The following is a 26,405-nucleotide window of genomic DNA, read 5'->3' as shown; positions in this document are numbered from 1 at the left end:
TACTCTCCAGATAAATGCCCAGCATTACAAAATACTCTTTTGTACTATTCGACCTTCACTCCTGCAGTAAACTTTTATTATGTATCAGTGAGACATTCAACGCTGCTGTAGACTCTCTCTGCTCTCAGTATTTGTCAAAACTCTGAATGACATCCTTACACAGTTAAAACAGAAATAGTTTAAAAACATTACTTAAACAGAACCTGTGCCAAAGATGGCTCTGTTCTTCCTGCTCACCTCGTAGCTTTACTCAGATTACTTTTCTCCAACTCTTGCACCCACTTTGCTTCCTGATCTTTTTTTACCTTATCACTCCTACTCATACTGCACTTATTTTCTAAATTATTACTTTCTCCTTCTCTCACATCCCCCACTAACTACAATTCTTCCAATGTCCATTTGTGTTACTGCTCATTACCATAACTTATTTCATATTTTTTTTTTTCATTTTTAAGCTACATTCTACTTATCTGTCTGTAAATTATTACTAAACTCAAAAACACCCCTGTTTGATCTTTTCCCTGTAGCTTTCATGCTATAAATATATTAATTACTACTGTATATTTCCCTGTTCGATAATTAGCCAATGTATGTTAATTTCTCTCTTGCTTTTTTGTGTTAAAATGTTATGTTCATGTAAGAAATATTTAAAAATATTTAAAAATCATGCAAATAAGCTCATGAATAGATATTTATCCCTGCAATTATAAATGTACATCATGTATAACTTAAATGTTTTTCTCACTGGGCATCTACTGAAAATGGATTTTGCCCCGTTAGACTTTTCACGGTCAGCAAAGACAAATAAATACATTTATAAAAAGCCACTTCTTTTTAAAACCAGATTGAAATGTATTCTTTAAAAGGAAATGTGGACTTAAGCGCAGTCTTACAAAGGGATATAATTGGGTATGTGCTTGAATATTTTGATTTGCTCATTGCAGAATAATACAAGTAATATATTATTACAGCAGATCATATGATGGGAATATTCTTATATTTTAGTTACCACTAACTGACAAGTTATAGAAAAGCAAAGGTGTACAATGATGAAGTGTCACTGTATAACTGTATCCTGTTAAATATAATTGCTTTACATATAAAATGTTTTTGAAGTCTTTTGTAAGGCGGTTTCAGTAATCTAAATAAAGTAAGGATTTTCTAATTAGTCACAAGTAATTAAATTCAGCATTTCCTGTTTTAGAATCATATTGCCACCATAAGTATCAAACTAGGAATAGCAGTTAAATAATGTATTAATTGTAGCATTGAAAGCTGATGTACACTGTGTGACTAATACAGTTAATAGAAAATTAATCTCATTTTTGTTATTTACTTCTCAAATATCCACAGATCTAAGACCTCTGACTAACAAAGTTTTCAAATGACTTGAAACTGGGAGTTGTTGCTAAGTCACTCTCTTACATTCAAACCCTACAAAATTAACTCTCCTTATGAAACTGTAATGTTAAAAATAGTCTCAGAGTTTTGGAAGACAATACTTGCCACAACAATAGAATTCAGAAAAAAAAATCCTACAAATGTATCCATCTATAGTTGAAGTGTTATGCATATCATGCCCTGAATGTTTAACTTCTGTCCTGAAATCTCTGAGGGATTCCTTCCTAAAACAGCAGAATTGCATGGTACCTGCATTCTGATGAAGTCCATTTACGAGGAAGAAAGCACTTAATGACTGTATGGTAATAAAAAAAAAAAAAAAAAAAAAAAAAACATTGCTGAGGAGAATGTCCTCAACTGTAATACCACTTAGAAAACAAACACATCCCAAATGACCAAAACAAAATTATATCAAAGAAACCAAAATATCCAATGGTTAAGTGCTTTCATCAGGTTTAAAATTATCCAACTTCATCAGAACCTAATGGATCCAAAAACACACCCAATAAATAACCCTCTTCAGGAAATACCATGCCCTTAAGGATACATCATATCCGTTAAAATTAATACAAAAATAAGATAATAGAAATGTAAGAAACAACAATGTTAAAAAGTTGCCACAAGTAGCCAAAACACTTTAACCTTAATAAACTAAAAAAAATACATAAGTATTAAAAATATTTAAAAAGCTGAATAATATGCCCTGAGCTTCAAAACACTGGATATTGAAACATATTCATTCAAGCTCGGGGGAGCTAGAGCATTTAACTTGAGTTGCCATAGTAACTCCTTAAACTCAAGAATTGTTTCAATTAGTCCACCACTAGGACTGGCAAACACCCTCTCAAGGACTCCAAAGCTGAACTGTCTAAACAAAGGACAGGACAATGTGTGCTTGAATAAGGCACTACTGGTATTCCTATTTTTAATATCATTTACAGGTTTGTATATTCTCCTTTTTAACATTCAATCTATTTTACCTATACAATAAGATCCACAACAGGAGCACACTGCAATATATACCACCCTATTGGTATTACAATTACACCCATCCCACAACTTTACAAGCACCTCATTAAAACCTGTTTTAATCACCAGCTCTTGAACCTCAGAAATATAAATGCACTGTCTATAACACCCACACCTCTTCATACCTTTACCTAATCTACTAGCACTTTTTTAGATTTTTAAGAACTCAAAAATTTGCTTGAGGTTCCTACCCCTCCTAAAAACCAATTGGAGTACATCTCTGCATGAAGCAATAAATCCTTGTCAGACCTAAATATTGATGAGTACTTATTAATAATCTGCCTAATGTCAAAACTTACTGGATGATACTCCATCACAAAAAATTAACTTAACATATCCATGTTAATCCGTGGTGGAGGCTTCTCAATATTACACAAAATGGGATTAAACCTACCAGATCTATTAACCACAACTTCATTTCTAATATCAGAGATGAAACCATCTGGATACCCCCCTCCAGAAACATCAAACTTAAAACATTCCCTTGTAGGAGAAATTCATCTTCATCAGATATCATCCTTGATAACCTGACAAACTACCCCTTGACCAAAGACTTCTTCTGAAACAGAGGTGTGTGCTGTTAAAATGAAGGTAGGAATTAAAAAAAACATAGGTTTTCACTAAATAGTTGACTTAAACCTGCCATTTTCAAAATAAATAGTAACTTCCAAATAATTAACAGTGTTATAAGATAAGGTGTGGGTGAATCTCAAAAAGAGGTAGAGCTGTTTATAAAACTCAAAAACTGTTCCAGCTTTGCAGCCATATCAGTCCAAATTAACCAAATGTCATCAAGGTATCATACAAAATGAAGCTAACAGTCCTTAAATGAGGAACAAAACAAAACATGCTGTTCCCAGCGCTACATAACAAGATTCACAAAAATGGGGGCACACAGCCCCCATTGCAACACCTTGTCTTTGTCTATGAAACTCACCTTCAAAACTTAAAAAATTATGCAGAAAGACCAATTCCATAAACATGTTCAGTATCCCAATGTCTGAAGATGTTAGTGAATTAAAATTAGTCAAACATTGGGAAAACATATCTAAACACTCCGAGACTGGTATGCAGCCATATAGGTCTTGTACATCAATGCAGAGAAAAAAATGGGAACTGCCTCAAAAAATCCCATGAATATTTTAGTATGTATTTGTAATCCCCTAAAATATATTTTAATTTATTTGTCTGCATAAGAAACAAGAGGAAAGGCTTTATAACCCTTTGCCAAAACTATAGGCTGCATGCTAGGGTCATGAAGGTCTTTATAGACCTTAGGTAGGCTGAATATGGACAGAATGATAGGGTTGAGCAATATGTAAAAATTCATATGCATCCTGTGAAATAAGGTCGTTCATCCATAAATCTTTTAAATAAATATCAAATTTTCTATATGCTGCATGTATTTTATTAAGTGGCATGACCTCATATTTACCATCGTCCATAAGCAACATCAGCTTTCTGATAGAATAGTCCTTAACATCCATCATGACCACCCCCCCCCCCACCATTATCAGGTTTCATCACCCTCAACTGTTATCTGAGGAGATAGAAACCAAAGATTCACGAATATCTGGCTCAAGATTGTTAGAATAGTGTAAGGTTCTACTAGCCAACTGGAAAATTTCTATTCTACAAAGATCTTCAAAGGCACTGGTTAAAGATGTGTAAGGTGGTATAAAGGTACTCCTTTTTCTAACATCAAAACCCCCCTTGTGGTCCAAATAGTTTTCCTGGGTCCCATAATTCTCTTTATTCTTAAAAAAAGCAGCTAAATTAAGCTTACAAATGAAAAGTTTCAACTCCAGCAAAGTGTCAGCTACATTCACTCTTCTAAAGGGGACAAATGAAAATGTCTTTTCAAAAAGATCTAGAACAGCATCTTTAATAACATAACTAGAATAATTAAAAATCTTAAAACCATTTCTTACAAAAACACATGGTGGAACAAAACAAATACTAGAGTCCACAGAACCAGTCCCAAAGCCATCATTTAATTTACTCTGTTCTTGCCTCAGCCACGACCCCTGCCTATGCTTTTTACTCTGCCTTTTCCCAGCTGAAAGGTGCTGTTCACAACATGAGTGCACTAGCCTCCACTTCCTTCTTCAACATTCATGGCACATTCTAAAAAAGATGAAGAACTTATAGGGCAATGGGTGGAATTATTAGTTATCTGAGCAGGGGACACAACATTATTGTTGAAACCCCTCTCATTACCAGAACTACTACTCCCATTGCCATATTGACCCACAAAAGGACCAAAGTTTCTATTGGCAATAGAAACACTTTTCTGTATCGAGGCCATATAGGCAGAGTTTGATTCATATGCTGCAATATCACAGAGGAATTTTTTCTCTTTCCTCTGCTTTAAAGCCAGAACTTGTCTATCAATCACTTCTTTCAGCTTTTTCCCAGTTAGGGGTAGCCACAGCAGATCACCTGTCTGCTCAAGATTTACAGTGTCGAGTTGCCAGCCCGGTGCCCAACCTTCCACAGAAGGCACATACATGCATTCACACCTAGGGTCAATTTAGAGTGTCCAATCCACCTGCAGCATGTCTTTGGGAGGAAACCCAAGCGACCACAGGGAGGACATGCAGACTCCCCACAGAAGGCACCCCAGCTGAGGATTGAACCAGAGAACCTCTTGCTGTGAGGCAACAATGCTAACCACTGCACCACCGCTGCTGCCAACTTGTCTATCAATCACTAAAAACAGCTTTTTGTATTTCTCAGTATAATTACAAAACATAGGGTCATTTTTCTATCTTTACATCTAGATCATTTAGTTGTGAACAGATGATTTCCATCCTTAAGCCATTTTCATGTGTCATCACCTTTAAAAGATCTAAACCATTATGATTAAACATTTTGACAAGTTCAACATAAGTCACAGAACCATGGAAAATACCACTGTGGAATTTGTACATCCTTAAACCCAACAGCACAATCTCTTTTAACAAACACGCCTCCAAATATGCATTCTCAAGTTGCAGCTTATGGTACTGAAACAAAAACCCTTGAAAGCTCTCCATTAACTTGTCCAATGAAATAGAACAATTAGATGGATTTGGCTGTTGCAAACTTACTGAATCAAAAGTAAAGTTACAAAGCCATTGTTTTAAATCCACCAGTTCATTACAGTTTCCATGAATGTTACTGGAAGTAGCCAAAACAACTAAATTAACATCATTCGCAGTAGAAAGTACAGTACCTGGCTGGTGAAAAACGGAGGCAGAACTATTAGTTGTTTGATTTCCAGGACCTTTATGATGTTCTGCCACCAGAACAACTGCTTCACAAACACCACCAGTCCTTGCTGCAACAAAATTACTTGAAGCTTGAAAAGGAGTTACATCACTGATGTTCCAGGGCTGAACCGAATGGCAATGCTGAGATGAAACCAGCAACTGTTCAGACATACTGCAGATGTCCAGTTTCTGTTTAAAATTTGGATTAGAGCCGTTAAATTCCCTACAGATTGGGTAAGCTGCTCAAAGGCTCTACTCTGTTCACTTAGTTCATGATACTGAAAATCATCCGACTGGAAATTCGACTGGTTGCAAATGTTTTTTTCTATATCTGAAAGGGACATCTCCATGAGAGTAAAAAAATGAGAGTTCAGTTTCCTTTGCTCCCAGGTTTCATTTTACCTACAAATAGTAAATGTTTAACATACAGAAAGTAATGGCATTGATGTCCATACTAAATATGGAAAACTAGATAAGACAGTTCTGCTGTTGTGGACAAAGCAAGGAAAAATACACGAATGTGTGCGTCTCTGGACTATAAAAAGTAAACTTGTGAATGTTTTCTATTTATCTTGTTGTATGAGATTTTGCAATTAGTGCATTGTGTTGCAACCTTATTTAATATGTTTTAATCTATACAACTATCCTCATAGCTGGAGGGCGGAGTTAGGTTGAGTGGGAGTTGGGAAAAGATTTTGATAAAACATGTATATAACCTTTTGAGGACCTTATATAAAGCAAAGTATCTCACAGACTTTTTAAAAACAAGACAGAAAACTGATGCAATTTTCTAACTAAATAATCTGGAACTAGCATATAAAATATCAGAAACTGAAAAACAAAACGTGAAAATGGCAAAGAGAATTGAATCATGGAATCTAATCTGAATTCATAAAAATTAAAGAATATGCATTTTTCCATCGATAATATAAATCTAAGCCAGACATTTTCCTTATACAAGAAGCTTACATGACAACTGAGGAATGGGCATGCATTAAAAATACATATAAAGTTATAGAGTATTACAGCAGTTGGAAATGGGAAAGGAAAGGAAAGGAACCTGTGTTCAATCCCCTGACAAGAGTCAGTTTTTTTTCCTTTCCTGTTGAGTTATTAATACAGTACTCTGCTCATACCTTATCTTACATCGGATGCTTATATGTTCAAAGAATAACAATCACAATGGTTTCTAAGAGGAAAGAAGACACAGCTCTTGGATAAAACTGAACATCTAACTGTCATGTGAAAACCTTGTGGTAGAGAGGTGTTGGCAACCTCCTGAAATATGGAGTCATGGGTTTGATTCCCATGCAAGATGCAGTGTTTACCTTTCCTAATGGTTTGTTAACATACAAGTAAGGTCATAGTTTGTATTAGACAACTGAATGTTAAAATTGCAATTTCCTAAATCATGGATAAAAATGGTTTGAAATCTAATTAACCTACCCAGTCAAATAAAATGCTAATAAAAAATATTTCAACCTATTGACCAAATTCCAAACATTTTTATTAGCTGCACTAATAACTGTCTTATCACAAATTTTCGTTACTTCAAAATAAACCAGTTAGGGATTTCATCACCAAAAATACATAAAAAAATACAAATGAGTTTGAGATCAATTAATGAAATTACCTTAGGGGCATCTACCAGTGATGATAACTATAATCTGGAATATTTTGAAATCTAAATTATGTTATGATATGACTTAACCTAAAATAAGACTCTTTTAACAATTACATGGTGGTGCAGTGGTTAGCGTTGTCACCTCACAGCAAGAGGTTCTCTGGTTCGATCCTTGACGGGGTTGCCTGTGTGGAGTCTGCATTTCCTCCCTGTGGTCATGTGGGCTTCCTCTGGGTGCTCCAGTTTCATCCCACAGACATGCTGTAGGTGGATTGGCCACTCTAAATTGTCCCTAGGTGTGAGTGCATGTGTGTGTGTGCCTTCTGTGGAAGGTCAGGTGCCGGGCTGGCAACTCAACACTGTAAAATCTCCACTGCCAATCATGAGCAGACAGGTGATCCACTGTGGCAACCCCTAACCAGGAAAAAACAAAAGTAAAAGAAAACATCTTTGCTTTGAAGTCTATTTCAATTGCATATATTCTTCTAACAAAATATAAAAAATAGTAAGTTCTATTTCTCTTCAATGTAGACAGCAAATAATGATAACACAAACAATTTTATAATATATCAGTATATAATGCAGTATGTATTTTAAATAAATCACACATTTGTTCTGCTTAAGAAATAATTATACTAAATTTATATTTTTAAAAAATGCATATCTTCCTCCAGTAACATCATTTACAAATTTATGAGCAAATTGCAATATCAGTCACTTAGATAATGCATATATTTTGCATATTTGCAAATGCCCAGATGCAAAACAAATGTGGGAAAAAAAAACACACAACATACAATGAAAGAATTGGGCATTCAAAATGATATTAACTTGATTTTTGCAATACCAGATACTCCTCCATGTAATATAAAAAATAACCAAAGGATATCTATAATAAATTACTTATTAATAAAATTATATTTACTGAAAGTTGTGTGGATGTAAAATATATGTCATAGGAAGGTTTCAAAAGAATGGCTAATCCACATTTAATGGCTTGTAAAAGTATTCTCACATCATCCATAATCTTTGAAATGTGAACAATGGAGGACATTTTTATTGATTCTCCATAAATATAAAGAAGTTAATAATTTACTTACTGCTTAATCCACATACCATATTATTCTTAAATAGTGTTTCTTACAAATTTAGGCATAATTGTATGACTTATGCAAAAATTTGAAAAAATTTGAGTTGAGTTTTATATTGTGCTTTACTCTGAACAATTTATTCACAAGCCTATCTGTTTGAATTCTAAGAAGTTCATGTGTATAGATTCCACCCATTGCACTTTCAAATGCGTTATATTTATATTGCAGTATATTACATATGTTTGCATTTAAAGTTAAACCTTTATTTATAAATTTGTTACAAGTATTTGTCTGTGGGTATTACATACTTTTTAACCAAAAAAAAAGGCGGGTCTGGTTTGTGTGAAATACCAGTCTTTGTATATACAACACTGGCCCAAAGAGCTGTTACAAATTCAAGTTCCTTACAAAAAAAAAACCCTTTAAGATAATCAAGGTGATATTTAAAGGTAGGATCTTCCGTTACAAAAGTAGTCAAGTATACAAAGCTGATATTTTTGTCAAAGGCCAGGCATCGTTCAACATTTTTCAAGCAAAATTCCTAATGGCATTAATACTTTGGTTATATAAGATGTGAACTTTGCCTGATACACAACTGTTCCCAAGATACTCTTAGCAGGCATAATTTATTATTGACAGATTCTATCAACACCATGACCTTGACTTTATGAAGATCAAGCTGCTTTCCATGCTGCATGAGTATATGCCATTTTTTATAGTTCATAAATATTTGACATTTCTATGGGTTCAGCTTCCCATAACAGACCTGTTCTGTCTCTAAAACAGCTCTGCCATTCTAGGGTCATTTTCTGACTGTATTTCACTTAGTACAAGTATTTAGCTATAATATTCTTTAACCATCAAGACTTACCACTGTATTTGCAATAGCTGTTTAAAAGACCTTTGGGGGTGACAAAATCATAAGTGTTCAGGACTTTATATTATCTAACCGATGAGACTAACTGTACACACCTTTGACATGTTTTCATCCATCATCACTTTGCATTACATGTCTCTGGCACCCAGCAATGAAAAGTAATTGACTCTTGACTTAATGACTACAACTAAGAGGACAGACCTGTCACCTCTCTCTTAACAGCCTTATGTAAGTCCTTTTAGTCAATGCATACAAGGGTATTACTTGTTTTCATTACCTGCACCATACTATTAGCCAAATCGGTTGAGTCAGATCTGGCAAAGACCTCCGATTACTCCATGCATTTGAACTCTTCATCAGTTCTTTGCCAAATGTCTGCTGACAAATATCTTGTGGCATGCACCGGGGGGGGAGGGGGTATAAGGATTCAAGTTAGTGATGCATTGCCCTGGTAAGCAGCCTCTGTATAAAACCAGATCTTTATATTTTTCTATCTGAACTTTGGTGTGTTCTGGCATTTTTCTAACCATTGCATTACATTAATGCTAGGAATCAGATTATTTTCCTTTGAAATTAAGCACAATTGTTGTCTTCACTATATGCTTTACAGTATGAGCATTAACAAATGACTCTGTTTAGTGGAAAACATACTTTATTTTTAATTTTAAACATTTCCCTGGTATCAGAACCATGACCTTTAGCTTGAATGCCATGCTTTTGCTAATTATCTCAATGCATTTTCAGATGGGGCTTTCTCTACAAGATAGCTTTTGGTTCCACTGACATTAGTTGAAACAGTACCTTGTTTGACTTTTTCTTGTACACGCACGCAAGTTCCATCTGTACCTCAAGGATTAATTTGCATCCTAAATATGATAAAAGTAAATGCAGAAGTGCACAGCTTGTCTTTCATTAACAAAGCATTCAAGGAACTGTCATTCCTCATAGTACACTGTGTTCCTATGTCTTGTCAGTAAGCAATAACTTCTGTGACTCATTTTTCTGTAATTCTTACACTTTCTTCCTGCCTTTCAAAAAATTATTTTTTTAATGTATATGCATCAGATCTGTCAACAAATTCATTTTTGATTCTGAGCTTGTACGATTTTCTTAAGAAGCATATTCAGCATTTTCCCCAGCTTCTTAAAAAAAGTATGACTGCTAAGAGTTTCAGTTTCCTTTGCAACTTTTAGCAAAATGAACTTCTCCATAGATGATACAGGTATTTTTGTAATCTGTGCAAGTCCTACTTTTGTAACTATGTCAATACCTCACATAGAGGCTCCATTATATCACCCATATTACCATTTTTTAGTTTTAATTTGGTAATCACAGCATGCTTGACTAATAGATTTTGGCACATTCTTGTAACATCCAATCTGCTTTTCATTTGTATGCACATTCTCTTTCTTTCTTAAACTAAATTGCATAACTATTTTTAGAACTGATACTACACTATTCGCTATCTTCAGTCAAACTTTTTACCTCCACACCAGTTACATTACTTAATCTAAATATGTATATTGTTTTTTTTTTTTCCAGTGATGTGTCTGTTACCATAAATAGCTTGCTTGCCACGTTATCCTTCTATATACCAAACAAAAATGTATCTCTTATTAATGAACATGCAGATTTTCATACTCACAGTCCTTAGATTTATGAGTAAGTTCTGTCAAGAAATTATTACATTTAAGTAGTGCCTGATATCATCCAAAAAATATCTTACATAGGACAGATTTTTTGGTTCACAGTAGACTTTATACTTTGACATTAATAAAGATAAATTATTTTTCACATCTTCTGACCACCCAAATGTATTTCACCCTCTAGTACTACATGTAAAAATTAATCTACTTTAAAAGAGAACAACAATGCTAAATATTCACGCCACTCCTGTATTTTCAGTCTTGTTTATAACCATGCATAGACTCATCATTGAAAGCCCCAACACTTCACAAAAGAGCTGCTTTATTTATAAAAATCAAACAGTCTCACACATAACAGAACCAGGGTTCTAAACATTCAACAGCAGAGAACTAAAAGAAAGTCAAAAGAGAAAGACTTTGATCACCTATCACCATCTCCACCTTTGGAATAGACTCTCACTGCAAATTAAGTGGTGTGATATGTTATGGGTGGTTGGATAGCTAATCAAAATGTCAGGCCTGGCTTGATTAGCTTGGCCCTTCTTGAGATAGGAGGCTCAGTCTATGGGTCAGTACTGGCAAGATGTAAATGGCCATAGGACTCAATTATCTTGTATTACTTATGATCCTATCATCTTCTAGTTGATAAAATATGTCTGTGATGAGAAACAGTGCAAAATGAGTGATGTCTATTTTTCTCGGATAAGAATAATAGCAATCTGAAGGCACACGGAAGTGAAACACCAGGTTGTCATGTGCTGAGTAGCATTTGCATGCTATTGGTCTGTAGTCTTTGCTCATTGTTTTAATTCAAGTTCAGATCAAACAAATTATCTTTATTGTTACCAGTTCACCTCAACTGTATGCAATATTTACATTAAATATCATTCATTTTGTTGATTGCATCTACATTTAAGAGGTGCCATATTCAGAAAATAATGCTGGCATATTTCATTTCAAGTTATCCATACCTATTTTCCATGCTATTTATATGGATTGGTGACAAAAACTGATTTTATATTAACAGACAAAAGGGCATAAACAAAGTTTAAAAACTGCTTGTAATGTACATAGGTAGATATGTAGATAGTCAGAAGGAGCATATTCTTTCTGTGAAGCCAAATGCAATGAAAACCCATCAAAAATGAAATATCTGTGAGTAAACATGTGAATCTTTTAGATCTCTGAAAAACAACCCCCTTATTAATGTTACTGAAAAATTTTATGTTTGCACAATTTATATTTTGTGCGTCTTTCAAATTTTGTTTTTTTAAGTTTCATCTGTTGTAGGCTTCTTTATTTAGCATCTTTTCATTATATTATTTTGGATGAGAGGGACTAATTCTATAATTGTACAGGTTTCAGATTTGTGACATGATCCATATCACACACACACACACACACACACACACACACACACACACACACACACACACACACCCACCCACACACACAGACACACACATATATATATGTATATATGTGTGTGTGTATATATATATATATATATATATATATATATATATATATATATATATATATCTATATATATATATATATATATATATATATATATATACATACACACACACACACACATATATATATATATATATATATATATATATATATATATATATATATATATAACCAAATCAAATGAAGATCCTGGTGGCTAAATGTAGGTAGTGGAACTTGTGTATGAATACAAAATCCTGAAAGCCCAAAATCCTGAGACCAAAATCCTGAAAGTTCAAAATACTAAAAATACTGAATCTGATAATACTGAAAACACACAGGATACCAACACTTACTATATTCCAGCACAGGTACATACAGAAACATATTACCCTTCAACTATAAGCAAGGGGGGCAAGCCTCCCTGCATCCCCACCCCCTGATACTTAAATATATCAACTCCAAGATTGCACTTCACTACACCTATACTTGGAGAAGAGTAATATGGTCTGTCTTTTATTTGTTTATGTATGTACCTGTGCTGGAATATAGTAAGTGTTGGTATCTTATAGGTATAGAGTGCATTGCAATACAGTGCAGCATATTTGCCTTACTTTTAAAAATATGCATAACACTCAAAAAAAGGAAATTGTGTAGCTTTAGCAGGCACAGAGCATATTTAGAAATTCATGGAATTCATATTAATTGTACATAAAACACTGGCATGATTAAGCATAATTCATCAATTATTTCACATATTGGTATATATTTGGCCTTTGCAGTATAAAAAGGCATGGTAGTAGTCTGTAATGTAGGTGAATGTGGCCATACGTTCATAGGGAAGTACTAAGCTAGCTACCCTTGTGGCAGGTAAACACCTTAACCACCATGCCAACCCCCAACCCAAGAAATTATGTGTAATTCAGTTTCCTGACTATCTGATATGGGTAAATACTCCTGTATTAGTCTGTAGAGTGCAGACTACTACAAGCCAAAATAGTGAACAGAGGCCAGAATCAAACTCTGTACCTTGTCTCTGTGAGGTTCAAACGTCATCTATTATGCCAACCCTAAGATTACTTTTCAGGAATGTGTAGTACACAACAAGATGGCAGCCTTTTTTCCTGCATGTGATTTAAGTGTACGTGTATGTGTGTGTGATTCTGTGTGTGTGTGTGTGTGTGTGTGTGTGTGTGTGTGTGTGTGTGTGTGTGTGTGTGTTATTCTTACCTGCATAACAACAAGTAAACTAAAAGCCAAGGTGTGTGTGTGTGTGTGTGTGTGTGTGTGTGTGTGTGTGTGTGTGTGTGTGTGTTTGTGTATTATGTATGTTCTGTGTGTTGGATGGATGACCCATGAGTGCATATATGCAGTGTATCATTGACAGATCGAATCATTATGCATTAAGAACTACAACTTTGAATTTTGATTTTAATCACTAGCAGGCTTTAATAAGAAACAGTCATAATGTCAGGTGTTTTGATGACTGACGTGTTTACATGACTGCCTTAAAATGTGAATATGTCTGAAATGAAAGATAATAGAAAGGAAATGAAATAAAAGATAATAGTGCAACTTTTTTTTTTTATGTCATGGCAGAAAGCATACGTCTCAACCTCTTAGCACAAGAAATCTGAACAAAGCCAAAAATAATGGTGGGCAATGGCCCAAAAACAGGGACAGAATTTAAATAGTGCTCTTATAAACTTAGAAAGTTGCTAGAATAACAAGTCTTGCCTTAATATAGGCTTTCTGAAGGATAAGACGTCCGAAACTCGAATAACATTTTGCAATTTAGTGACTTTAGTCCTCAGTGACTTGCAAGAAAACCACAAAAACAAACAAAAAACATAACACAAAAATATGGACATTCTGCAAAAATCTGGACAGTTCAATGGTGTGGCAGGAAACAATGATACTATCATTAGAATTATTGTTTTTTCATTTAGATATCTGTGTTTTTTGTTTTTTGCGAACTCTGTAAATCCACTCAACATCACTTCTTCCCAGAAGTAAGGTCACATTTGTAGCCTAAAAACTTGCTCAAAATCATACAATATAGTGATAAGTCTGGGGATATATTCTGCTGTTATCTGTAAGAGTTAAAAGTATGTAATTCACAAGCAATGTTGTTTTTAATTGCATGGTATCCCATTGCCATCCTTTGTTTTAAAGAGTCTAGATATTTCAGCCAAAGACTCTGGATATATTGCAATTAGTAAAGGGAACAAAGGCACTTTTGTCAGTACCTCTTTGTGATTGTACGAGGACTGAAGATATTGTAGCTAGTTTAATCTGGGCCTCTGCTCCATTATGTACATTTAATATATTATATCTGTAAACTGAATGAGTAAATGTAACTTTGTTAAAAATAAATACAAACATTTCCATTGTACTTGGTCACAAGCATGTCCATCTTCAAAGTAGAGAACTGGTAACAGATCCTTAGTAATTTCCACTTTCTGAATAATCAATATTCGATATATTGTAATGTTGTCCTTCCTACCACTAACCCACATTGGCTCATGCGTATAATTTTAGGTAGATCATTTGACAACTTAGTAGGGGTGGCTACGGTGGTGCAGCGGTTAGCATTATCACCTCACTGTAATAGGTTCTCTGGTTTGATCCTTGGCTGGGGTGCCTTCTGTGTGGAGTCTGCATGTCCTCCCTGTGGTGTTGTGGGATTCCTCCAGGTGCTCCGGTTTCCTCCCAAAGACATGATGTAGGTGGACTGGGCACTCTAAATTGACCCTAGGTATGAGTGTGTGTGTGTGTGTGTGTGTGCCTTCCGTGGAAGGTTGGGCACCAAGCTGGCAACTCAACACTGTAAAACTCCACTGCCTATCATGAGCAGACAGGTAATCTGCTGTGGTGACCCCTAACCGGGAAAATCCGGAAGAAGATTTGACAACTTAGTAGCAAATATATTCATAAATATTGTATGATCTTGAAAGAGTACTGAAATAGATATGAAGGAAATTACAAAAATGGGACGTTTCCTGCTTTTGTTATATATATTACTTCCCTCTTCCATGAGCCAGAGAGTTGCTCATTTCCCCTAACCTTATTCACCATGTCTTTCTATAAATAATAAATATCCCCTCCAAAACGTTTCAAAACCTCAATGGTGATACCATCTATTGACAGAAATTTTAACAATGCCTGCTTTTCTACAGCAATTTTTATTGCATCTTCAGTTACCTTTTAGGACCTAGGAGCACCCTTGTGGTGGCAGATCTGACGTAGAAAAGGTTATAATACACCCCTGTGGCTTTTCCGCCATTACTCTGGAAACATGGATTAGCCTGGGACTTGCTGCTCTCCCGCTCGGTCATAGGAATTAGGGTATGTAAGTACTAACATGTCGCTACTGTTATGTTTAGGAAGCTGTTGTATTTACCTTGCATTGAGTACTGCAGTTAAGCTGTAAAAATACAGGCGTGAAAACGCACGTGTAATTTATATCAACGAGTACACTGTATTACTCTGCCATCTGTCTGCTGACCTGTGAAACAAGAGTCATATTTAAACTATAAAGTAAGTGTATAACTGCTGAATGTGCCCGCTCAACTGTAATGTAAGTGTAATTTAACACATTTAGTGCACTGTTACTACGCTACTATCCTTCTACAGATCTGTGAAACTCTAGTCCTGCGTACTTTGTATAGTAAGTGTAAAATTGTTGAAGCGCACGCTCAATTGAGGAGCGAGATGCCTTGTGGTGTAATGTAGCTACGCCTTAGGGCTCGTTTGCTGTGTACTTTTTAAAGTAAGTGTACAATTGCCGAAGCGGTCGCTCAATTGAGGAGCGAGATGCCTCGTGGTGTTATGTAGTTAAGCCTAGGGCCTGTTTGCTTATTTAAACAGTGTTATCAAAGAGTGCCAACCAAACAACTGGGAAAGTTTAGCGAATCCATTTTAATGGAACCATGAGCTGTATGTAAAGAGCCTAAGCTGATTTATGCTTTTTTCACTTTCACAGTGAATCTTTCTCTTCAACGGGCGAGTTGCCTCGTGGTACAGTTAAACCTTAGGGCTTGTTTGTTTACTTAGACACTGGGAAAGCTTTGTGAATGTATTTTTAATTGTACTATAAGTGTATCAGCTTTGTGAATGTATTTCAATTGTACCATAAGTGTATCTAAAGAACCAAAGTAGGTCTAAGCTTATTTTCACTCTTACAGTGTACACCCTCATATAGGAAGGCTGACTACTGAACCTAGCAAACTATACAAGGGATATACTGCTGTTTGTTGCTAAACCCTCTATCTCTCTCCTCTATTCTACCTATAGATAGCCCCTGCCAGACGGACAACGCATTATAACCCTGCCATTGTCGCTGACTCCTTGGACTCCCAGTGCGAATGCACACACCTGCCTTCTTCAACCCCCAAAGAACCTGACCTAAACATCTACCAAAGAGACTAAGGGTAAAGAAATATTACCTAAAAGAGACTAAGGGTAAAGAAATATTACCTAATTTCAGCACTAGCATTCTGTTTCATAAGTTTCCTGTAGGATTAGGCAGGAACTGGATATTATCACCAGCCTAAAAGCCCTACTACTAAACCCAGGAAGGTCTACGGAAACTACAGTGTAAAGTTATTTAACAAGTTAAACATACCAATATCAGTTACCTTTTAGGACTCAGGAGTACCCTTGTGGTGTAGGCCCCGCTCCGCTTCGCCCTCGCTCCGCTCGGGCTCGCTCCGCGCCCCACCCTGCCCCCTATTCCCACCCGCCCCCACTACCTCTACATTTATTTGATCACTAAGCCCTTCCCCTTTTCCACCAACCAATCACTACCTCCCGTGCTCTGACTCATCTCCTCCTCTTTTCTAGCTTGTCTACACTGATTAGGCTACCCCCACCCACTCACCTCCCTCACTTTCTTTGTTAGTCTATTCTGTCTAACTAATCTCCACCCACCTGATAACCTCCCTTCCTACCCTTCCCACACCCTGGTTTCTCTTACGAAACCCCCTAGCTCACTTCACTCACTAACCTCTCTAAACCATGAACAAAAAGATTCTCTCTACCCTTCCCTCCATGCTATTACTCCTTACTGTTTCCTATCTCTTAACTAGATATGAAACCCTAACCCTAACAGGTGTCCATCTTTCTAACGATCACACCTTCATTCATTATCATAACCACTCCAAACCCGTCCCTCCATCTCACTACCATGCTAAAAACCTGATTCCTAAAATAAATCACCCTACCCTTAGCCACCCAAAGGTGCCCTCAACAAAAGATACCCTAAAATTATTAGTCAAACTCCAAAAAATACTTGACTACTTAAAAAAATCTATCTCAAGATGTGGTGATATCCACCCCAACCCAGGTCCCAACTCTGACTTAGACCCCAAAACACTGAAAGATACCAGAAACCTAGTGGGCTCCCTCCTCATCCTCCATCTCAACCTTAGAAGTATTAATAATAAGATTCACAGCTTACATGCCTTGCTTGCAACTCACTTCCCTGACATCATGTGTCTATCAGAAACATGGCTTAAACCATGCACTAAGGATGAAGAAATTATCCCACCTGGATATAGCATCCTTAGGAGTGATCGAATAACCAGAAAAGGTGGGGGAATAGCTGTTATGTTCAAGAACTCCCTGAACATCTCCATGAACCCACTCCAACCCCCAAAAGCCCACAACCTCGAACTAATGGCCCTAAAGATTCGCCTTAATAATAAAAAAAGTATTAATCTCATAGTGACTTATCTACCGCCAGGCAAAAATATTGAAAACCTAGAACTAATCCTTAGTTGGCTTGCCACCAACTATCCCCAAGAAACGATAATCCTAGGGGATGTCAATATAAACTGGGCCCTCTATTCCGAACTCCCTAATCCTCTCCCCATTAACTTACATGGCTTCTCACAGAATATTCTAACTCCCACTAGACTGGGCAGTGCCCAACAAAAAGAGAGCATCCTTGACTGGATACTTACAAACAAGGCCCCAATGAATTATACTACGGGGACCCTTCCCAACGACCTTAGTGACCACCTGATTACTTTTATTATTAAGCACAAGTGTCCTACTTCAAATCAATCACAACCCAGACTAGTCAGGAACAGTAAGAATTTTGTCCAGGACCAATTCATTGCAGATCTTAAGGCATGTAATTGGTCCATCCTAAAACATTACCCTTAGATGATAGTGTGTTATATTTTAATAACACTTTCCTAAGAATACTTGACTCGCACGCTCCTAAGCGTCTCACTAAAACTAAGGTTCGCATTGCACCTTGGCTAACAAAGGACACTAAAGCCAAAATTAAACATCGAGACAAAGCCTGGCATAAATGGAGAGCCTCTAAAACCCCACTAGATCGCATCAAGTTTCTCCAACTTAGAAATTCAACCAAATCAGCAGTATTGTCTGACAAAAAAAACTATTACTGCCACCTCCAAAATATACACCAGAATAATCCCAAGAAATTCTGGGCCGGTTTTAATCACCTCCTTCATCCAGGCAAACCCACCACCCCTACCCTGAAAAATTAATTGGTAAAGATTCTAGAGAAATAGCCAACACCTTTAATTCATTTTTACAGAAACCATTCAGTCCCTGGCCAACCAACTCTCCACTTCCCCCTTGGATACACCCTCAACCAAAGTCCAAACTCAACCTGCCTTCAACCTGCAACCTGCCTACCTCCTATATTAGAACCCTCCTAAATAAACTCAAACCAACCACCTTAGCGGCTGACTTACTCCCAGCCTCCTACCTACAAATTGCATCTGAGGCCATAGCCTACCCTGTTTCTATCTTGGTCAACCGGACCATATCAGAAGCTTCTATTCCCTCTATCTGGAAAATCTCCCACATCATCCCTCTCCATAAAGGTGGATCTTCCACAGACACATCAAACTACAGACCCATAGCTATACTATCTCCACTAGCAAAATCATGGAACGCTGCATTCACAAACAGCTCATTACCCATCTTATTCGAAACAATCTCCTGTCTCACACCCAACACGGCTTTCGCCCCCATCACAGCACAACTACTGCCCTCCTTTCCTTTATTGACTCCGTAAACCACAATCGTAACAATAGATTAATAACCTCGGCGCTCTTTCTTGATCTTTCCAAAGCCTTCGACATGGTGAATCACCAACAGCTGATCCGCACACTGGAGGCATACTACCTTAGCAAGAATACCATAGATTGGTTTAATGACTACCTTTCTCATAGAAATCAGGCTGTGCTATGGGAAAATAGCTTATCCGACCTACTCCCCACAAATATCGGCGTTCCCCAAGGATCTATCCTTGGTCCTCTATTATTCTCTTTATTTATTAATGATCTGCACACTATTATTCCCAGAGCCTCCTGCATACAATATGCAGACGACTCCACACTGATCTGCTCCGACAACTCCTCGATAAACTCCAAATCGCCACCCAAAACTGTTTTTCCCTAGTTGAAAAATGGTTCTTGGAACTAAAACTCTTGCTTAACCCATCCAAAACCAAACTACTCCTGTTTTTCCCTACTACTCCCACCCTCAAGGAAATCATTCTCCTTCCTCCAATCACCCCAACTTTCACGTAATATCCAATAATGGGACCAAAATTGACCCTGTCTCTCACACCAAACTGCTTGGTGTGACCTTAGACCACAAGCTTAAATTTGACACTCACATTAATCTGACCATTAAGTCGGTAAACAAGAAACTTGGGTCCATGTATAGAATTAAGAACTTCCTAACCCCACATACGAAATTAACCATTGCTAGGACTCACCTCCTTTCTACACTCCTCTATGCCTCACCGATTTTCTCCTTCCTTAATAAAACAGAACTAAACAAACTATCTACTACCTATAACCACATAGCTAGATTTATAACAGGAATGCCCTATCGTACACACCACTGTAACAATCTTAGAAAACTTCACTGGTTAGAACTACCCAACACTCTTAAACTTAATCAACTTACTGAGGCATTCAAAACTATACACCATCCTGACAAAACCCCGCAATGACCAAAATATTCATTCCATACTCTAACCTTAAATCCCTTAGATCCTCCAAATACCTTCAAATCCAAACCATTAAAGCTAATAATTCAGGAGGTGAAGCACTCTATGCGAACTCCATTGGAAAATCCTGGAATGCCCTCCCAAACAACCTAAGACACGAAACTTCACTCAACCAATTCAAAAAACAACTCAAAGACGTACTAAAATCTAACTGGTTATGCCCATGTTCTAATCCTGATTAGCAGCAAACAGCCAGCTACTACCTATCCAATCCATAATTCAACGGGACTTCATTTGTAGTTAGAGTACTCCAACTACCCAAGAATGTTTCAACTACTTAAACTATCTGTTTAACCTGTTTTATTGTTTATGTGACCTTGAAAGTATTACCTTGTATTCTTATCTCCTGTGTGTTTTTTTGTCATATGGAGCTTTTCTCCCCGGGCCTCCACTGAAAATGGACATGTATCCAGTTGGACTAGCCCGGTCAACAAATGTAAAATAAAATAAATAAATAAAAAATAAAATAATGGATTGTAATAGCATATGACTTTACTTTTTTTCTATCTAGAACCTAGAGAAATATCCTGATCGTTGCCTGTAGAGTTTTGTTTTCTTCTAAAGACGTGGAAACTCTTCATTATATTTCTTGAAGGCTTCCAATATTTCCTCATACGATTGTACTAACTCTTCTTAAATGGACATCCTAAGTTCCATCCCCATTCCTTCAGAAACATTCTGTTGTTATCCTAAATGCTAATAGTTTAAATGTTTTTTTGCAGAATAAGCATCGTGCACTTCCTTCAGCACATCCTTTTGAAAAATTAGATTGTTATCCAAAAACAACTGAACTTCTCTTTTCGTGTTTTTTTCTTTGCTGATTTTCCTTGTCAATTAGTTTATCATGTGTTACCTTCCACTCTCTAATCAGTTATAACTTGCTTCTGTAGTCATTTAGCACTTTTATTCTCATGATGTTTGTGTACATTAGCATTTATTCCTTAAACATCTTCCTATTTAAACCCCAGTTCAATAAACCATTGCAACCATGCCATTAAAAATATGGCCCACATAACTTTTCCAATGAATATGTTAAGGTTTGTATCACTTAACTCAACACATATGTAGGGGAAACAGCATTGTTTATCTCATTTTATTTCATGCTTAGTTTTCCAACTTAATATGAGTGGTGCATGATCAGAAAAGAGAGTGAGCCTCAATAAATACCTTCTATTAAATATTGTGTTCATGTATCACATAAATTGCATCTGTCCTTGATCAAAATTTACTTATTTATTGCTTAAAAGTAAACATGATTTAGAATTTCCCATTTTCTTTCCTTCTTGGTAATATCTGTCAGTCTTGTATTTCTCATAAAGCTTTCCATCGTCCCCTGTCTACATGAAAGCTTAATCTTTTTAATTCCTCCACTTGTATCATGCTTACACATTACTGAATTCCTTTCTCTCATATTAGACAACATTCCTTTTGAGATAAATCCCAAAGCGACCAACACAATTCAACTAAATGGTATTAATTTAAAACTAGGCAGAAGATAGATTGCAATTACTGTGACAAGATAAACCTCTGAACTACCCTTAAATCCATCATACATGTAATGATTATTTGTTATTTGTTCTAGAATTTCCAGGTGCACAACATGTGCCACCAGAATCTTTAACTCACCTTTTTTACCCTCATATAATCCTATTGCTGCCAGTTTATATCCCTTCCTTTCCACTAATATATAATCTTATGCTATATGAGATACAGAGTATGGACCGAGTTTATTGCCTCTGGGTTTATGTATCTTTGAACGGGACACATCAGAACTATTATAAATAAAATTCAGAGAAAATAAAACCAAGCCGAAATTGCCAATTGAACAGTAAACAAATCCCAATAGTAATCTGCAACACCATTTGTAGTAATAAAAGCAAGAGAACAAATGAACCAGTCCATGCCATGTAGATAAAGTAATTTATTCGGGATGAAAATTGCAGGGAAGATGAGCACTTTAATTTCCATGCATAAAACCCATTAATTGTGCTTTTATACTCATTTTAAAAACAAAAGTTCTAAAATCATCATATAATTGCACTCAGTGTATGAATTAAGACAATATGATTGGATAAAAATGTAAAGGGAGGCTTTTGATTGGTGTGTTGTATTACTTAATCTGCATTCAGCTTTGCGTTAGGGCAGGGAACTATAGATTATCTGATTGGTTGAAAACCATAGGGACCGGCATTTGATTTGTGTGTGGAATAAGACAATGCCAAGTGCAATGGGGCCTGCTGACAGCAGCCCATTGAGGGACCTGAGTGACATTTTACTGGCCAATAAGCATGGTAAAGTCTATGTGATTGGTGTGAGAGAACATCAGAACTTGTGTTAGGCGGTGTGTTAGGGCAGGGGATTAGAGATTATCTGATTGGTTGAAACCGTGGAAACCTGCATTTGATTTGTGTGTGGGATAAGTCAATGCCAAGTGTACTGGATCTGCCAAAAGGGCAGCCCATCGGTGGACCTGTGTGGTATTTTATTGGTCATTAAGTGTGGGGAATACTATGTGATTGGTGTGAGGTGGGCCTATGTGGATAGGGCTTAGCATGCAAATCCGATTGCACCTAATTGGAAATGGGTATATGTGGTTGGTCTGGATGGACGACGTACCAAAGGGTGAGAAATATTGAGTGGATGGCAGCTGTAGGGGAGAGAAGGTTGGGTGTGTTTGGTAAACCCCAGATGAAGAAAATATTGGTCCTGGGGCTGGAGGGATTAATATTCAATTGGTAGATGCTAATTCATGGTAGGGTGGTAATGCCGCAAAACTGTTAACCAATGGACATCCCAGGTGGAAAATGGAAGGTATTGTGGCCAGAGCTGGAGGAGCTTGAATAAACAAATGTAAAACTTAAAGTGAATCAAAATAAGGATAAAAATAAATGCATCAAATGCATCACTAGCTATTGGCAGATATAGGGACCGGCATTTGATTTGTGTGTGGGATAAGACAATGCCAAGTGCAATGGGGCCTGCTGACAGCAGACCATTGAGGGACCTGAGTGACATTTTACTGGCCAATAAGCATGGTAAAGTCTATGTGATTGGTGTGAGAGAACATCAGAACTTGTGTTAGGCGGTGTGTTAGGGCAGGGGATTAGAGATTATCTGATTGGTTGAAACCGTGGAAACCTGCATTTGATTTGTGTGTGGGATAAGTCAATGCCAAGTGTACTGGATCTGCCAAAAGGGCAGCCCATCGGTGGACCTGTGTGGTATTTTATTGGTCATTAAGTGTGGGGAATACTATGTGATTGGTGTGAGGTGGGCCTATGTGGATAGGGCTTAGCATGCAAATCCGATTGCACCTAATTGGAAATGGGTATATGTGGTTGGTCTGGATGGACGACGTACCAAAGTGTGAGAAATATTGAGTGGATGGCAGCTGTAGGGGAGAGAAGGTTGGGTGTGTTTGGTAAACCCCAGATGAAGAAAATATTGGTCCTGGGGCTGGAGGGATTAATATTCAATTGGTAGATGCTAATTCATGGTAGGGTGGTAATGCCGCAAAACTGTTAACCAATGGACATCCCAGGTGGAAAATGGAAGGTATTGTGGCCAGAGCTGGAGGCGCTTGAATAAACAAATGTAAAACTTAAAGTGAATCAAAATAAGGATAAAAATAAATATAAATAATAAGAATATAAATTAAAATGAGAGTGCATTATAGCATTGGTGCTATGCTTAGCTAAGGAAGAATGTGTGGTCTAACAAAAAACATATGTAATTAATATATAAGTTGAATTTTGTGACTCAATATAATACTTTTTCCCCATCTGGGGTGCCCATACTGGCACGAGTCAATCTACTGTATGCAGATGGGTACTTATACAGATGGGTGCATGAGTGCCATTTCGGAAAATAAATATGTTTAAGTAAAGGCTAAACCAAAAAACAAAATCCTTCATTATGGGGCTAACCATGAATGAGTCTATAACCAAAAGTGAGCACAGGGCAAGGACAGTAGGATGGCAATTCCTTGTGGGACCAGTAGTTGCTGAAAAAATGTGATAAATGTACATTTAGCAAGTATGTACCCTTCTCCGGGACATATATGCAAGCAATTTTCAGTCACTTATCTATGATCCTGAACTAGGGACAGATGAGAACTACAATAAAACTGTGATAAGTGCACATATAACAAGTAGATACCCTTTATTGGGACAATTACGCAAGAACTAGCAGCCAGTTAACTAATGCTCAGATCTGCTCTGAGCTACAACAGAATGGCATTAAATATACTGATCCCAAGGATATTGCCAATATCCTGGCAGATCGATTCAGTGCCAACTTCACCCCCCTCTCACCTCCTATATGGCCCCTCTCAATACCGGAAGATTGCCAAATTCCGGTAATAATGGCCACACAGGTAAAAAACGCACTCTCCAAAGCTAAGAATACAGCATCCATGGGACCAGATGACATCCCGGGCTGTGTACTACATGAACTACAAAATGAACTGGCACCTCACCTAAGTGTCATATTTAATTATACCCTCACCTCAGGGTTTGTGCCCACTGAGTGGCGCACAGCTACAGTTATCCCACTCAACAAGGGGGAATCCACCTTGGATCCCAGGAACTTCTGCCCCATCAGTCTGATGAGCCTGATCTGCAAGGCAATGGAATGTATTATCATGGAACTTATAAACAAATACATTGGCAACCTTAAAACACTGGACATCACCCTGTTTGCGTTTGTGAAGGGCCGATCTTGTCTCCTGAACCTGATTGACTTCTTTGAACCAGTCTTCAGAGCCATGGACAAGGGTAAGACAGTCCACACAGCCTATCTGGACCTCGCCAAGGCCTTTGACACCATCCCCCACTCCGGAATCATAGGTAAACTTTCTAAGCTGGGCATTAATCCCTATGTTACTTGATGGGTTGCCAACTGGCTTACTGACAGAACCCACACAGTAAAAGTAACTGACCTCAAATCCAGCTCCAAACAAGTGACAAGTGGAGTACCTCAGGGTTCAGTCCTGGGACCTCTCTTGTTTGGCATGTACTTCTCTGAAGTGCAGACCAACACAAAGGGACTCCGGCTAACAAAGTTCACAGATGACTGCAAACTGGGAGCCATTATTGGATCCCCGAATGATGTGGACACTGTACAAAAGGGCCTTAAAGAAACAGATGCTTGGTGTCAGAGCCATGGGCTGAAGCTCAATGCCAAGAAATGTATAGTTATCCCCTTTGGGAAAAAAACATGTACCCGTGAATTACCACATAGGTGGCAGTACACTAAACACCGAAAGTGTGATAAGAGACTTAGGGACACAGGTGGACAGTGGTCTCACCTTCAATAACCACATCACCACAACAGTCAGGAAATCCTTCTATGTGGCATACTTCATCATTAAGGGCTTTTCATCCAGAAACGGAGGTCATTGTCCCACTGTACTCATCCCTCATTAGACCCATTATAGAATACAATGCCTCATTTGGTATGTACCTCTCAAGATGTGCCATAACTGGAAAGGCCGCAGAAATACCTCACTATAAGAATCATTGGCCTAAAGCAGATGCCCTATGCTGACCGTCTTAAAAAAAATCCAGCTATACTCTGTCGCATATCGTCTACTCTGAGGTAATCTCTGCTTAACATACAAGGCCATGTCAAACCCAGAGCTGCTGGACATGCTACACTTAAAGAAATCCCAATCCCTCAGAGCCACACACTCCGGGGATCTAAACTTTGTCATCACAATAAACAAAACACGCTGGAGGGATAGGTTCCTGACCCAGAGACTCCCCAGACTCTGGAATAGACTGCCCATACATGTCAAGCAGAGCACCTCTTTGGCCCTCTTCAAAAGGAGCCTTGATGATTGGATGGGAGAAAGGAAATTCACCCCAGGGATTACGTCAGTCGCCCAGCCAGACAGGGGTCCAGGGAAGTAAATAGTGTGGGAATAAATAGCCAGGGAATTGTTATGGCTAGGCTTGTAT

This window comes from Protopterus annectens, chromosome 7.part0 (genome assembly GCF_019279795.1).
Source record: "Protopterus annectens isolate FY-2018-M chromosome 7.part0, PAN1.0, whole genome shotgun sequence".
NCBI lineage: Eukaryota > Metazoa > Chordata > Ceratodontiformes > Protopteridae > Protopterus > Protopterus annectens.
The sequence above is the reverse complement of the archived record's forward strand: the minus strand, read 5'-3'. Positions refer to the sequence as shown.